The 16,212-nt window shown below is 38.2% G+C and overlaps 1 protein-coding gene across 1 annotated transcript in view; it reads right to left on the bottom strand.

Moving 5' to 3' along the window:
* Positions 1–16,212, bottom strand: part of grik5 (glutamate receptor, ionotropic, kainate 5) — a 91,719-nt gene that overhangs the window by 62,888 nt on the left and 12,619 nt on the right. Inside the window, exon 3 of the mRNA XM_016501757.1 lies at positions 13,647–14,808. The gene's annotated coding sequence lies outside the window, so the exon portion shown is untranslated. The remainder of the gene's footprint in view (positions 1–13,646; positions 14,809–16,212) is intronic.

Below are 16,212 nucleotides of genomic sequence, written 5' to 3'. Positions count from 1 at the left end.
TCTCATGCACCTTTTTTTTTTTTTTGGAGAGGGGGTCCTGGCTTACTTGGTGTCCTAGGCAAGATAAAACACGACTAAAAATAGGAAAACACTAAAGTTATTATTCATAGGTTATTCCTCTCGCAACAAGGCATTAATCAAAATCAAAACTTGAGTATTCACAAAGGAGACATTACATTGATCAACTGTGATAGTAAATGCATTTATAATGTTACAAAAGATGTCCATTTCCAATAAATGCTATACTTTTTAACATTCCGTCAACAAAGAATTCTGAAAAAATGTATCACGATTTCCACAAAAAATATTAAGCAGTAATAATCAGCATATTAGAATGATTTCTGAAGGATCGGCTGACACTGAAGACTGGAGTAATGATGCTGAAAATTCAGCTTTGCCATCACAGGAATAAATTACATTTTAATACATATATAAAATAAAAGTTATTTTAAATTGCAAATTGGCAAACATAAGACTTCTTTTAAAAATTGTATAATAATAATATAAAAAATATAAAATCAAATAATAAAAAAATTATACTGACCATAACATTTTAAACATCAGATTTTTAAAATAATATAATATACTACAAATTATTTGAAATATTCAGTCAGACCAAATACGAAATTTAATTTCTACCACAGCACTTTTGAGAAAAAAAACTTTTTTAATTTTTAATTTAATTTTTATATATATATATATATTTTTTTTTTTTTTTTTTAAAGAAATTATTATTAATATTATTATTATTTTACCTATAATACAACATTCAAAATCCACTTGTCTGATATTCACTCAAACATCTGAGGGGACATGTGTTTATTTGAATTAGCATGAGGCTTCTGATAGACTTCCCAGTGATTTCTACAGTTCCTGAGCTACTATTTCTGAACTCATATTTCTTTCAGACATTATTTATACTTTATAAAGCTGGTTTCCTCCTGGACACTGTTGGCTGCTCCCCACAATGCAGGTGATTTCAGGTTTTACTATCCTTATGGGACATCTGGTCCCACACACACACACACACACACACACACTCGAGATCACTACACCATTCACCTTTCTTTGTGTCCCTTTAAACAGCTCATTCATACCCGGGTTCCATCATGCTGTTCTCACAGTGCTCTCTACAGTCTCTTTTTATCACAATTCCTTTCATTAATCCAACTGCTCAACACTCTTTCACCCCCATCATCTCCCACTGTCCTCTGCTGAACACAGGTGAAGGACAGACAAATCAGGACAGGAGGGCACACCGAATAAAGGGGTTCTGTTTTCCCTTCATCTTGATTTACTGCCTCTCTCTCTGTTACACCACAGTTTGGAGCCATGGGGCAACACAACCTCCTCAATCTCAATAAATAGGGTCAGGAAAGAGAGAAAGATGGGCCCAGTGAGAGAGAGACCGGAATTTGTGAATTTGTGACCGGAATATATATATATATACAAATTAAATTAAAAATTAAAAAAGTTTCTGGCACAAACCGATCGTTTCGTGTCTTAGGACATCAATGTGTCGTCACGAGCCGCAGGGTTTAATTTGGATTTGTCTGTGCATGTTTTTTTTACTCTCATAGATTTTGTTACCATTGCCATGCATTATACGACTGATAGACTGCAACGGTTGGAGTTAAAAATCATCAAATGTGGTCTACTGAAGAAACAAAGTCACCTACATCTTGGATGCCCTGGGGGTAAGCAGATAAACATCAAATTTTCATTCTTGGGTGAACTATCCCTTTAAGGTTAGGTTTAGGTGTAGGGATATGGTCAAGACTAAATTTTTGGATTAAAATGTTGTTCCAAGGTCAACAAATATGTTGACCTAGGAACACATCTAACTCGGTAAAATCAGGACGTGCACGAAACATGACTCATTTAAACTGTTAAAAGACTGCAAAAATGCTAGAGTAAAAACATGTCAATGGTAAGTTGCTTAAGTTGTGGGGAAAAACGATAATAGATCATTTCATGTACATTTACAGAATAAATGTAAAATTTTTGGAAGTAAAAAAGACATCTTATAATTTACAGTGAAAAACTGTAAACCAACATTCCAAGAAATGCCTGAGTGACACTTCACATTTCATGGTATTTTGTTAAAATAATTGTGTTTCTTAATAGTTTTGTCTTAATCATTTATGTAAATTTGGGTTTTATGCTACAACTTATGTCATCAAATTAATATTTATTGCATTTTTTCATGTGTGCTACCATGAAGGCATTTTGTATTTGTGTGTATGACACTGTGCATCTTTTATATATTAGTATTTAACTTGTGGAAAGGCTACTTGTGATAAATGATGATCAATTCTTTACTTACACAAAAATTCCTCAAAATAATTATATCTACAAAGTTGCAGTAGGGAATCCACATACGACTTACACACTTTTATTTAAAAAAAAACAAAACATCAGAAACCTGAATATTTGACACCTTCAATGCTTGACAAGCAATATTTTGAAATGCAAGATGCTATTTTTTTTAAGTTCTGTCACATACAGAGAGCTCAACGCTACACTTCAAATGGTGACAACTATTATGTGTTGAACTCCACATGAATTAACTCCAGACATCACAAAACAAGTTATTAAATGTGACAACAAAATATGTGGAAAAAATGCCATGACAGCCAAACAATACAAAACATTTAGATTTCCCTTAAAACATTCATATTCATGCTTAAACTGAATTATTTTGTTTAGAAAGTACTAAGTTTTCCCTCCTGAATTTACTGAACCACAAAATCAGTTTTTCAGCTGCAAGAAAACCCCCCCAGATATAATGTGTGAGTGTGTGCAGGGATGTTTGGAAGGTGACGGAAAGGAAGACAGATAAAGATAACAATGGTAGCTGAGGCATGTGATGAGGGGAGATGAATGCGAGGAGAGAGAAGAGAGAAAGAGTGCTGGAGGGGAAGAAACAGTAGAGCTGGAGATTTAAATTAGAGCATGAGGTAGTGAGGGAAGAGTTTATAATCAGTGCTTATATTACAGATAGATGTGCAGTATTAGTGCAAATCTGCATCTTCATAAAGACACTAAAAAAATCTACAGTGTTGTGGAGTTATTAAATAAAGTGTCACTACCAAAAACAATTTTTTTTCATTAGTTTAGGCAGTAGTTAAAATACTGTAGTTTTTCCAGTGCAAAGCTACCAACAATTAGCAAAGTAGCGTAACAAAATGCTACCACACTGCACAAACAGGTTTTTATTCAAGTCAATTGATTTGTTCTTAGAATTCATGTAAATGGATCGATAAAAAAAAAACAATCACAGATTTGAGTCTCATCATTTTGTTTTCACAGTAAACACAGTTGAATAAACCCTCATTTTCAAGCCAAGATATGACTTTTATTCATTTATATCATCTCAGTTTTATTTACACTGTTAAGTAGATTCAATGTAGTTACATTTCTTTAGTCAGTGCCACTATGATTTCACAGAACTTCATTGATTTCTGCAGCCCAAAATGACTGAATTCATTGTTGCTTTTCTCAAAATTGTGGTGATATTTCGGACAGTTTTTTGTGTTGATTTGCAGTAAAAATCCTCTGATCATTATGTATTTACGCAATTAGTTTTAATGACATTAAGAGTAACTACCTGCAATTTTTCTTGTGTCTAATCACTAAAATCAATTGTGGTTCTTTCACTTTGTCTTTACACACTTAACGCGAAAAGATCACTTGCGTAGCCGTATCTCTTTCAAACAGTTTGAAAGCAAACAGGTCGGAAAGACAATAGGTTAATACAATAGTAGCAGGTTGCGAATGATTTGGAGAGATCACTTGGAAATTAAATACAACAATTAAATATTACACACTTTTCCCTATATAGAACCTGATGGGTGTTGAAATCCTATAGTGCTTTGTATGGCTGGCCAATCCCTGCTCATTTTACAACGGCATTTACTAAAATACAGCAGCAGGATAGTTGAACACTTCGATCAATTTGTTTGCACTCAGAATTCTGGATTTTGATTAGCTAATTGCTTTTCTCCCATAAGGTTAACATTTTTTTGCTTAAAAACCTGCAGAAATAAGACAAAAATCCAAGCTGCTACACATAACGTGACAACTGATTGAACAGCATTAAATCTCGGACTGCTTCGTAGCTTATAGCTATACAGTACATAATCAAAAGAGTAGCATGACTGTAGTTTCACTGCTTTAAAACATGAGCAGCTTGGCAACACCAGATCTAAAATGAAGATGTCTGTCTACGTTTTTACCGTCTACACCAGCTTCATACAGACTCAAGCTTTAACCCATCAAAACCAGCCCCACTACAGCTAAATCTGTCAAAACGCCACATTCTCTTTGTAGCGTTCAGCGTGGATACATCCAGCCTCACACGGATTCAACTTACACATTTGAAATCAAACTTTGATGTGTGTAAAGCGGAGGAATAACCGAACAGAAAATGACAGTATAGCCTCACTTCCGGAAGCGGTCGCTGGCGTCTCTGTGTCATTAAAATGAATCCACCTTGCGTGCTAATGCCTCACAAGGATAAATAATTCAGCGCGGGCACACGCTGATGGGCCAGGTTAATTAAAGAGCAGACATCGCCACCTCACACATTTGCACCACTTAACTCGGATTGTCGAACCCTGTGGTTGTGTCCGTAAAGTGGCGGGACAGCTGTCTGGGCCTCACGGGGTGACAAATGTCAATCGATGACGGAGGTCCCCGTGCGATCGTGACGCGCCCAGCTGTTTGCAATCAAACAACAGCATACAGTGAACGCCACAACCTGCTTATTAACCTGAGGGGAAAACCATCAGAACATGTTGTTCAGGAAGAGTCGACTCAAGCGTTTGTGACAGACGCCCAGACCGTTTAACTGCTTGAGTAATTTGATGGACAGCTAGACACACACACACGCACACTTTTTCTGAAAGCTTATAAACACAGTGCTGGAAGACCACTGTACTGTTAAAGGATTGTCAGTAGAGTGTTGACTGTACTTTAAAGTGAGACAAAGATGATGAAACAACAGTGTGAATGGATTAACAGCAATGCAGTCAGACACCGGAAAGAAAACACATGAGCTCATATCATTTCAAGAAGACTTAATCATAAGGAGACAGCGTACCCTGACCTTGCTGTGAGGCCGTAGGCTCTATGAAAGCTGTTAGAATACTGTGACATTTACTCAAGAAAAACCAAAGTAGTGCCTCGTTTGAAGATGATTCCTCTCGCTCTGGGGAGGAATTTATATTAACTTGATAGCTCACCCAAAATGATTGTTCTGTCATCATTTACTCACCTTCATGACAAACACGCATGACTTTCTTTCGTGGAACAAAAAAGATGAATTTGAAGAATATTCTGGGTGCTGTTCAATAATTAGAAACTAGAAATTTTGAATAATGTGCTGATTCTTTTCCATTCAGTTACAATGATAGTTTTCAAAAATGTAAATTATCTCATATTTTACTCACCGTCACACCATCCCAGATGTAGTGTTGTCAAAAGTACAGACTTCGGTACCAGTCGGTACTGAAATTTTATAAACATCCATTTCCCCATTGAAGGGTCAACTTTGGGGGTCCTGTACACTTGCACTGTACAGACTCACAGAGTTGGAATATTTTTCTAAAAATCTTTGTCTGTGTTCATTTGAAGAGAGAAAGTATCATACATCTGGGACGGCATGAAGGGAGAATTTAAATTTTTGGCAGGAGTATCCCTTCAAGTGAGTGAATTTAGAATATAGAATGAGGAAAACATTTCAGGATTTTTCTCCATATAGTGGACTTCAATGGGAGCCAATGGGTTGAAGGTCCACAAATTGTTTCAATACAGCTTCAAATGGCTCTACAGCGAAACGATGGGCCGTGTTCTAAAAAAAAAAAACTGACATACTTTTTAACCACAAATGCTCGCCTTGCACTAGCTCTGCAATGCGCGTCTATGACTTCAAGCATTGCGTAATCACGTTGGAAAGGTCACGCATGACATAGGTGGAAGTACTGACCCAGTGTTTACAAGTGTGGAGAAGGAGGACCGTTCAAAAGTTGTTGTATTTTGAAAGACACATATTTATATGTCTTTGTATCAGCTTAATGTTTAAAATGGTCCATTCGTGTGCGTATCCTGGATGTTTAAATCTTAACCTAAAAGATTTGTTCTTCTAGGAAAAACGTGACCTTCCCAACCAAAAGTATATGAAGCTGCGCTGAAACTGCAATTTGGACCTTGAAACCGTTGGTCCTCGCTGAAGTTCACTGTATAGAGAAAAATCCTGTAATGTTTTCCTCAAAAAAATTAATTTCTTTTCGAAAGAAAGACATGAACATGACATGGGGGTGAGTACATTTTAATTCTGGAGTGAACTAATCCTTTAAGAACCAGATAAGTCTGATTTGTAAACGATTTATACAGATTGATCTTGTGAACTGGATCAAATGGTTCATTAAAAAGATCTGACTCAAAAGAATGATTTGTTTATTAACTGGCCATCACTGTTCTCTTATACACTCTCATGAGACAGATTTAGGACATAGGTCAAGACTTTCGGTGAATAACATTTTGAATTTTGATTGTAGGACATCAGAAAGCTATAAAACAGCATACAATGTATATACTTGATACTCTCTTGGTGCTTTTTGACATTTTAGAGCTTGACAGTTCTCATTTAATGTTTTTACACTGAAAAAAAAATACTGCATTCTACTGAACAAAGAGAGTCATATGGGTTTAGAACAACATGAGGGTCAGAAAATGATTTTTCATTTTTGGGTAAACTACTACTACTACGCCCTTAATAGAGGCAGACTGCGACCTGTGGACATAGTATCTAATGTAATATATTTACATCTGAGCATGTGCCCATTTCTCCTGCTGTATTGCTTGAAAGCAAACACAGCTCATGTTTATTTATTAGACGCCAATGCAAGGCACTTCAAAGGACTGTCCAGTCAGAAGCGCCCTGAGACTACGCTCACAGAACCTGCAAATTACTCCTGCCCCTGCCAGGCCCCAAACCACCTGCCAAGACAGCTACAATAGCCTTTCATTGTTTACTGTAGAGCCTTAAAACAAGTGCAAGGTGAAAATCGTCACATGCACAGGCCATATCAAGATTAGATACAACTGAGATGGATGGCTAAAATAATAGGCTCCCTCAGTCTGACACCCCAAATTGTGAATGTGTCCAATTTCCAGTGAGGAAAAAGTACAGTGGAGGTTGTGCTGGAATGTTGAGTTTGTTCCATCTGTGAGGTCTCAGGCTTTGCTCTTGATGATTAATCAATATGACGTATTGCTTTGGGTCAAAAAACGGGAGCTAGTTGAGCAACCATAGACACTCTGTCCAACTAAGAAAGTCAGCTTGTGTAATTTAGCCATTAGATTCCAATGTTGAACTAGTGAGTTTCCTCATTGCCTACATAGGCATCTCCCTCCGATGGCAGCATCTTAACTCAAATGGGATTGCCTTTTCCACAAATGACACAAGCAATTATGACTTGCACATGCCATGCCGAATATATAGGATCAAAAAAGATTCTCCACGACAATAAGAAAAAAAAAAAAACTCTAAAAATCGAATTAAAAACACATATTGCAAGTTCACAGAATTGAGCTCTTTCTTTCTATATTTAATTTGGTTTCAAAGTTTAAATTCTATGACTCTAAAAATGTCATGTGGTGTAACCAAGTAAAAAATAACATTAACCTTACATGCGAGTGTACCTTAAAGGACACCTACTATGTCCCTTTTTACAAGATGTAATATAAGGGTGCTTTCACACCTGTAGATCGATTGCTTTGTTCCGAAACAGGGATTAAAATTATTACAATGTTGCTTTTTATTCTTGGTGCGGTTCGCTTTCAAACGGCAAAGTTTCTAAACGGACCAAATTTGTCAATACAAGTCATGCGCCAGTAAACTGTTCTCTCATTGGTCAAAGTTCCACAGGTTATTTTCCGGGATTCCACTTAGCTGTCACGGCTGTCATCCGTCAGGATGCAACGACAACAGCTTTGCGGGCTTATTGTTTTGTTTTTGTTTTTTGTTTTTTTTTGTAGCTGTCATTATATTAATTTATCATTTTGAGCAGGAGTCCAGGATTGATCGGGAAAACATTTTTAAAATGCACCTACTACGAAGAAGAGCAATAAGACAGCATTATAAAATGAAAAAGTGCGCTTTGATTTTGAATGGCGAAGACGTGCTCACCCACAGACATTCACAGGTTCATTTTTAGGTATTAGCAAAACAACAAAGATAATGCTTTTCACGGAACTTACGTAATTACCCATTATACATTGTGATATAGCCTGGTTCGTTGGTCCGTTGGATCAGATTGCTTTCTCACTACAACCGAACCGCTCCAAAGTTAGTTTTCAAGCGAGTCGAGACCACCTCGTTCAGGCGATCTCGGACCGATTGTTTTGTCGCAGATCCGAGCGCGATTGCCGTGTTCACATATGCCCAAACGAACCGAGCTAAGGGGGCAAACGCGCCAGGTTCCGAAACAACAGGCCAGGTGTGAAAGCACCCTAAGTCTCAGGTCCCCCCAGAATGTGTCTGTAAAGTTTCAGCTCAAAATACCCAACAAATAATTTATTATATAATTCTGAAAAAGACTATTTTGAGTAGAAGCAGAAATTCACTGTTTTCATGCATGTCTCTTTAAATGCAAATGAGCTGCTGCTACCCGCCCCCTTTTTCAGGACTGTGCCTTTACAGCTCGTACCTCAGATATTCTGCCAAAAACATGTTTGGTTTTGATAATCATGTCTATCATGCTAAAATCATCCAAAGCACACGTATAGAAAGCAGCTGTCACAAGTTCTCTGTCATGTCTTATTACGCTTAAACTGTCAAATACACCCAAGTTTATGTTAAAAACACACGAGTCTGTGAAGGTAATAAGCATGATTATTGTTATATAAGCATTTTATTAATAATAATAATAATAATAAGCTGGGAAATAAATCGCATGTTTATATTAGATCTGTGTATTAATATACAGTACCTAATGCTGTCTACACTGCTAATATGACCCAAACAATAAAATAAAAACAGAAAATCACTCACTGCTCTGGACTGAATAACTTCTGTAGCTCTAATAAGAAGACATTTCTTATTTGAATGCTGCTTTTAAATGCTGTAGCATGAAGATAAACATGGCGGATTGTGTGCGGCTCACACAGGGTGGGGTCTCTGTTAATATGACAGTGTCCGTCAACAGCCGTGGGCGGGGCTTGTAAAATGTGATGTTACATTTTACAGATTCTGAGAACTGCTTGTTCTGAGACACTGCTGATGATTTATGGGGATTAAAAGAAAAGGAGCGGGTGGATTTTTATCATTAAAGGATACTGCCAACACACATTTATGTTCAATCAACATGTAAAAGTGAATTTTGCATTATAGGTGCCCTTTAAAGATTCAATTTGTCTAATTCCTCAAAGCTTTACTCTATGATCCACTACCCCATGATTAATTTGCTTTTCAAGCCATTTCCTACACCTTCTACAGCCTTCCTCTGAGTGGCTTGTCTTTTGTAGGGTGAGATGGTTGAGGCCTAACTGCGGAGATGTGAGAACCCGAGTTTACCCGCACTCTGTGCGCTTATGAAAGAGGGCTGCCATTGATTTTGCAGTGTGAAGGACTAATAAAGATGGATCTTTTTCAGAGCAGGACTGAAATGAGGGCCTACAGGTAAGAGCCGCAGACAGGCACAGCCACTTGTCCTTAAAGGAAGATTGATTTTAATTGTGACACCACCTGATTGGCCCAGTTCTAAATGAATGAAACAGGAAAAAAGAGATGGAAATGAAAAGCAGAGGGTGACCAATGTATTTTCTCTAAAGCAAAAGCACTTCAAAAGCATTACCATGACTCGGAATGTTTTTTTTCTCTATTCAACACATTTTTCTTGAGGGGGTAAAAGGGTATCATTACAAAAAGGTCTGAAACACCATCTGCAATCATTTTCTTTTTCCTTTCTAAAAATTAATTCCAGAAAAGGCTGCAGTCCAATTTTTGCTCTCGTCTTAATTAAAAAAAAATAAAAATCAACAATTTATTTTAAATTCTTACCAAAGATAGTACATGGAACCAAGCATACTTCTTTTTTTCTTTTATTTAAAGTGCACCCTTGACTTCTGACTGTGGCACACTCAGACTTAAATATTAGAAGCTAAATGGCTAAATGATCCTGAGTGTTGGAGGAAATGGCTTGTAATGGAAGCTTTCGCGCACATGGCTCAGCAGAGCTTGAGGTTTTATTGCACTTTCTGAATCAGATCAAACCGCTTTCAGAAACTGATCACTTGTTGGGACTCAATAAATGTCTACCAATGCTTGAAAAAAAAAAAAACCTGTGAAAAAAATACAGTGAGTGCCGGTAGATATACACACAAACACACACATAGAGATTCTTGGACATTTCACTTATGAATCATAGACCTCCAGAGACAATCGAAAATGTAATTTAAACAGTTTTACAGACATACTGGAATATAATACAAACATTATTTTTGATTTTGAGTCTATTGTTGGTTTGAAACAATGTAATTTAGACACTTTTTATTTTGTGCATCATCCATCTGCATTTTTCCTTTTTTATATTTCAAGTGTTATTCTTGGTGTTCTCATCAATCAAACCAAGAATTTGTTTTATGCTTTACTCGGCACAGTGCTTCTCGGCACAGCACAACAATGCACTAGAAACTAGTAAATATGCCATTTGCAAGCCACACCGTTCATCACATTTTACATATACTCACGTGCGGCACGGCAGATTATCAAGTCAGGAACACACTGGGCTATAAGAAGGACATTAAAATGCATTCCCCAGTGTCCTTAAAAATCACTGAGCCAGGAGTTTTTTTAATCTCTTTCACACATGGACCCAAACACTTACGCACAATTACACCTGACAAGCTCTTATTTCAGATCAATACAATCGATCCTGCTGCCAGTGGACCAATGAACTGGAACTGATGTCATATTTGTGATGTCGACATTTCGGTGAGGTCATTTCATTCTTGCCATTCAGCAACTGTCGATTCGGGGGGCTCGTGAACTGTGCGCATTTCCGAACAATACATAACTCGAACGAACCTTCAAGGGCTTGAAGAACAAACCACACTAAGCTCCATTCAGTGAAGATCCAGTGATTCTCTCTTCGCTGCTGCCAGAATCAGCTCTGCTAGAGATCTCGCTGACATTACATTAAAGCTGCTTTTTTATCCCCGCTGTTGAACCCTTCTTATGTCCTCCTGTGCGACAATCACAGTTTTATTTCCTCGCTTGGCCTTTCCAATTTCAGTGAATATTACTTTGCAGGAGGTTCTCCAAACAGGTAGAAATAAATCTGGTTTATATTGAGGGATATTCTCGCAGAATCTTTTTTTGGCACAATTACATAGACGCATATCAGTCCAGGCAGGGCCTCATATTTGAGACACTGTGAAATCCTACTAGCTTTGTTGTTTATTCCAAGTAGGCTACGATATCATTCCCATTCATCTTTTCTGTCGGCACAGAAGCTAATAGACCAGCATGATCTTCCTGTAGTATCTTATAATGGTATGAATGTGAGAAGTAATGCGACTTAACTAATAACAATTGGCGGTTTATTACAGGATATTAATGAGGATATTAATCTGCAAAGGTTTATTGCTGAACATTTCATTTTAGTGCAGTGCAAACTCTCGTAATGCTTTTGGACACCAGTGCCTCTCTCAATATTTGTAGCCCAGACAGAAGTAACAATAGTCCACTGCCATGGCAACAGTACAGGCTGATGTCAAAGTGGCAGCTGGCGTGTGCATTCAGACTCTGGATAGTTGACAGTAATGTCAATTAAGCATCAAAAACTCCAAAGGCCAGAAAACATGCACATATGTGCACCAGCAACCGAAGATGGACATCAGTTGGATAGTGTTTGTCTAAAAGCTGTTGTTTTTTCACACAATAAACAGGAGTAAGACAGCAGGACAAAAGGACATGCTATTCTATTAAAGGAGAGACACATCCATTATGTCAAAAAGGATTTGCTAAACCTGTGGAGAGCGGTCACACGCTGAGGAGATTATGTAACGCCTCTAGTTTTCAGTTTCAAATATGATGTTAAAGGGATCGTTCACCCAGATAATTCAAGTTCTGTCATTATTTACTCATCCATCATGTGACGCCAAACCTATATGATGTTACTTTTGCAGAACACAAAAAGAAGAACTTTCAAATAATATCTTGATCAGATCACTATATGTGCTTGTCACGCTTTTTTTCCCCACAGTTACAGTGAATGTGGACTGAAGCTTTCAGGGAATCAAAAATAATGCATAAGCACCATAAAAGCATCACAAAATTTATCTGAGCCTCAGACTGCAGTGTTCCTCCATATTGCGCAGTACAACTACAGATGAGTTCTGCCAAGGTCCTTACTCACTTCCATTTGCCTCTTTCCTTTCACTTCCTGTCTCTAGTCAATTTTCCAATCCAATAATAACAAAAAATGCCCCCAATACACTACCATTCAAAAGTTTTTTTTTTTAAAGAAATTAATGGTTTTATTTAGCAAGAACATATTAAATTGAATAGAAGTGACAGTAAAGACTTGCATTGTTATGACAAAATCTATTTCAATTAGATGCTATTCTTTTGAACTTTCTATTCATCAAAAAATAATAAAAAATGTAACACAGATTCCAACTGCTTTCAACACTGATCATTAGAAGAAACCAAATCAGCATATTAGAATGATTTCTGAAGGATCATGTGACACTGAAGACTGGAGCAATGATGTTGAAAATGCAGCTTTGCCATCACAGGAATAAATTCAATTTTAAAATATATGAAAATAGAAAAGAGTTATTAAATTGTAATAATATTTCATAATATTACTTTATTTTCTGATCAAATAAATGCAGCCTTGGTGAGCTGTAACTTACCTCAAATTTTTTAAACAATAGTGAATATTTCAAATCTCATACATATTCTGGGCACTTCGATCATTGACGACACATCTAGCATCAAACTTAGATGTTAGCAAATAACACTTCTTTTGGGTTGATCTATTAGCAACAAAGGATTTTGGAACAGCACGAGGGCGAGCAAATTTTTGGTGTGAACTGTTCCAGTAATTCAGATTCTGCTACACTTTTCTCACATTCCAATCTGGATCCCAAATGCGAACGAGAAGCTCAAATAGGTCTATTGCCTACAAAAACCCATAAATGCACTCCATTTACCCAGAAGAGGATATTCAGGCCTGCAGAGCACCGTGGGAAGTGCGTACAGTGGGAGTGTGTGGTGATGTTATTCATAGTTCACTGGGCTGTTTAAGGGCACATCTCTACTCGCTTTTAGGTGATGGAGGGAGTCGGATCATCCCAGTCCTCACACTATGAAGGTTACACAAGAGAAAACAAAACAAATGAGTGGAACTTCATCTAATGGGCAGTGACAGAGTAAGGTGGGCGTCACAGCGATAAAAAGCTCATATTGTCTGCGAAGCAAAAAGACATGTACCATCACTTCAAGCGTACCAGGTTACATGACCGGCAAAACAAACAAGCTTAAAGCCTTTTAAGCCTAAACAACTGTTACAGATTCCTTCCATATGCTCACTCATGCACACACACACACAGAAGGGAATAAAAATACTCACAGAATGAAGCGGACCTTGTCAGGAACAGGATGCCATGGATTTCTGTGGCAACAAGTGAACGCAGTCCCCCGGGGAATCGCAACACGTCTTCTAGGATGACAGGTTGAAAGTCACAGAAATGGAGTGGTGTGGAGAGTCTCAAAGGAGAAGGTATTCCAGCTAGAAATGATCCATCTGAGAGCCCTTCACAAGCTGTGATTTTTATAATAATCCACTTTGATGGGACAGAAGTAGGGTTTTTTTTTTTTTTTACAAAGCTCAAGCACTCAGAGGAAAAAGAACCCCACCAATGGGCACCAAAAATATGGTGAGAGAAAACTGAAGTGTCACTGTCATTTATTTATTTATTTTTTTGCTTCATTCGTCCCTCTCTCTCGAGTGCGCTGTTAATGTTGACCCTCCCCGGCTCCAACACAAAAATAGGAGGGAATGGCAATAATGGCCAATTCTCAGAATTCTGCACTCCAAGAGACAATCACATGCACATTCGCACACTAACGCACTCTCCTGCGCACACATAGAGGCTTCGGTTATACATTGGCGTCTAGCTGCTTCTTCCTGTCAGCCCTCGGCACAAACCCTCATCCATTGCTGCACAGGCCTTGCAAACCCGCACAAAAACACTCAAACCCAGTCAGCACTTTCACCCTGCTTTCCTCTGCCACCTCACTCTACCTTACACGTTATTGCTTTTAGTTTCACAGAGAACCGTTCCTTAGGCCCTCCTGCCACATTTGATGAAGGGGAGCATTGACTTGAGCAAAGAAACTAGAATAGATTAAAAACATATAGTGGAAGATTTGAAGTCTCAGAGCAAAATCCTCCAGAATAAGTTGAGCTCAAGTGTCTGGGAGGATGAACTGATTAAGGAGCCCAGCGCTCGGGTGGAGACGTGGAGAGAGCGGCTCACGCTCTGTTCTCCAGCACCCTCATCAATCCAGCTATCCCTCCAATTCCCACGGCTCCTCCCTTCAGGAGTTCAGGAATGAGTTTTGGCACAGACACTCCCTCTATCCTCGGAATGGCACCTCTGGGATGGAGGCGGATCGAGTTATGGCTGCTCCGAGGTCCGTGGAAGCAAACAGAACTGCAGTGGCGTCACATCTGTCGCTGCACTGAGAATTTCCTCATCTGAGTCTCATGGCCTTGCGTTGCTTAAGACCTGAGGAAAAACAGTGAGAAATATTCATGATCAATTATTCATTATGCTTTAGTACAGACGGCAACCTTCAATACTGATACGACTGTTCTACTACAAGGGAGTTTTGAAATACCATAACGATTTTTCTGATCTCATTATAGTACTTTCCGGCTCACATTATATATTCACAATAGTAATTCAGTTACACCATGCATTTCTATTACAGTGTATAACAGAGAGAGTACTGTGTCAATGTAATTAATGTAATGTTATTGAATGGATGTGCTCAAACGTGACGAAGACCATTACATTGCAATCAATATCCAATCAAAACACAGCCTCATTATCATACAATAAAACCACTGAAGTACTGTATCATGACTGAACTGACATTAGCTGCTCTAATAATGTCTAACTATGTCAGAGACAAATAGGCATGTGTAACACTATTTACTTCCTTAATGGATGTTCCTGCTTCATTGTCGCACGTTATTACAAATAAAAAAGGTCTTTAATAAGTAATAACTTATAAATCTTTAAACAAAAAGAAACGGCTTTCTTTTGCTGTTGATGTGACTTAGGCCACACAGGCTATTGGATATACAGTGCCTTGCGAAAGTATTCATTTTCATCATTTTTCATCACATCAAAATTCATAATTTTTTTCACGTTTTGTTATGTTGTTGCCTTATGTTAAACTGCTTAAATTTACTTTTTTCCCCACATCAATCTACACTCCATACACCATACTGGATCATCATCATTTGTCAATTATCTGCCATTCTTCCCCTCACCTGTTCACCTCTCAAGCTCTGTCAGGTTGGATGGGGGCAGACACACATTTTCAGGTTTCTCCAGAAATATTTGATTGGGTTAAAGCTCAGGCTCTGTCTGGGCCACTCAAGGACATTCACAGATTTGTCTATAAGCCACTCTTGCTGTATGCATAGGTCCATTGTCCTGTTGGAAGGTAAACCTTCTGCCCAGTCTGAGCTTCTGAGTGCTCTGGACTCGGTTTTTATTAAGGCTATCTCAATATTTTGGTGCATTGAGCTTTTCTTCTATTCTGACGAGTTCCTGCCGCTGAATAACAGGCCCACAGCATGAGGCTGCTACCAGCACACTTTAGTGGTGTTTGTCCTTCTGTAGTTTTCTCCTATCTCCACATATGATCACAGAGCTCAACTAGATGACCATCAGGTTCTTGGTCACCACACCAATCAAAGCCCTTCTCCATCAGTTGCTCAGTTTGGCCAGGAGGCCAGCTCTAGGAAGAGTCCTGGTTGTTTCAAACATCTTCCATTAAGGGTAACAGAGACATGCTTCTGTGACCCTTCAGTGAAGCACAATCTTCCCCAGATGTGTGGCTTGATGCAAACCTGTCTCTGAGCTCTACAGGCAGTTCTTTTGACCTCAGGGCTTGGT

This window comes from Sinocyclocheilus anshuiensis, unplaced genomic scaffold (assembly GCF_001515605.1).
Source record: "Sinocyclocheilus anshuiensis isolate Anshui unplaced genomic scaffold, SAMN03320099.WGS_v1.1 scaffold955, whole genome shotgun sequence".
NCBI lineage: Eukaryota > Metazoa > Chordata > Actinopteri > Cypriniformes > Cyprinidae > Sinocyclocheilus > Sinocyclocheilus anshuiensis.
This window is presented reverse-complemented; position numbering and strand designations above follow the sequence as displayed.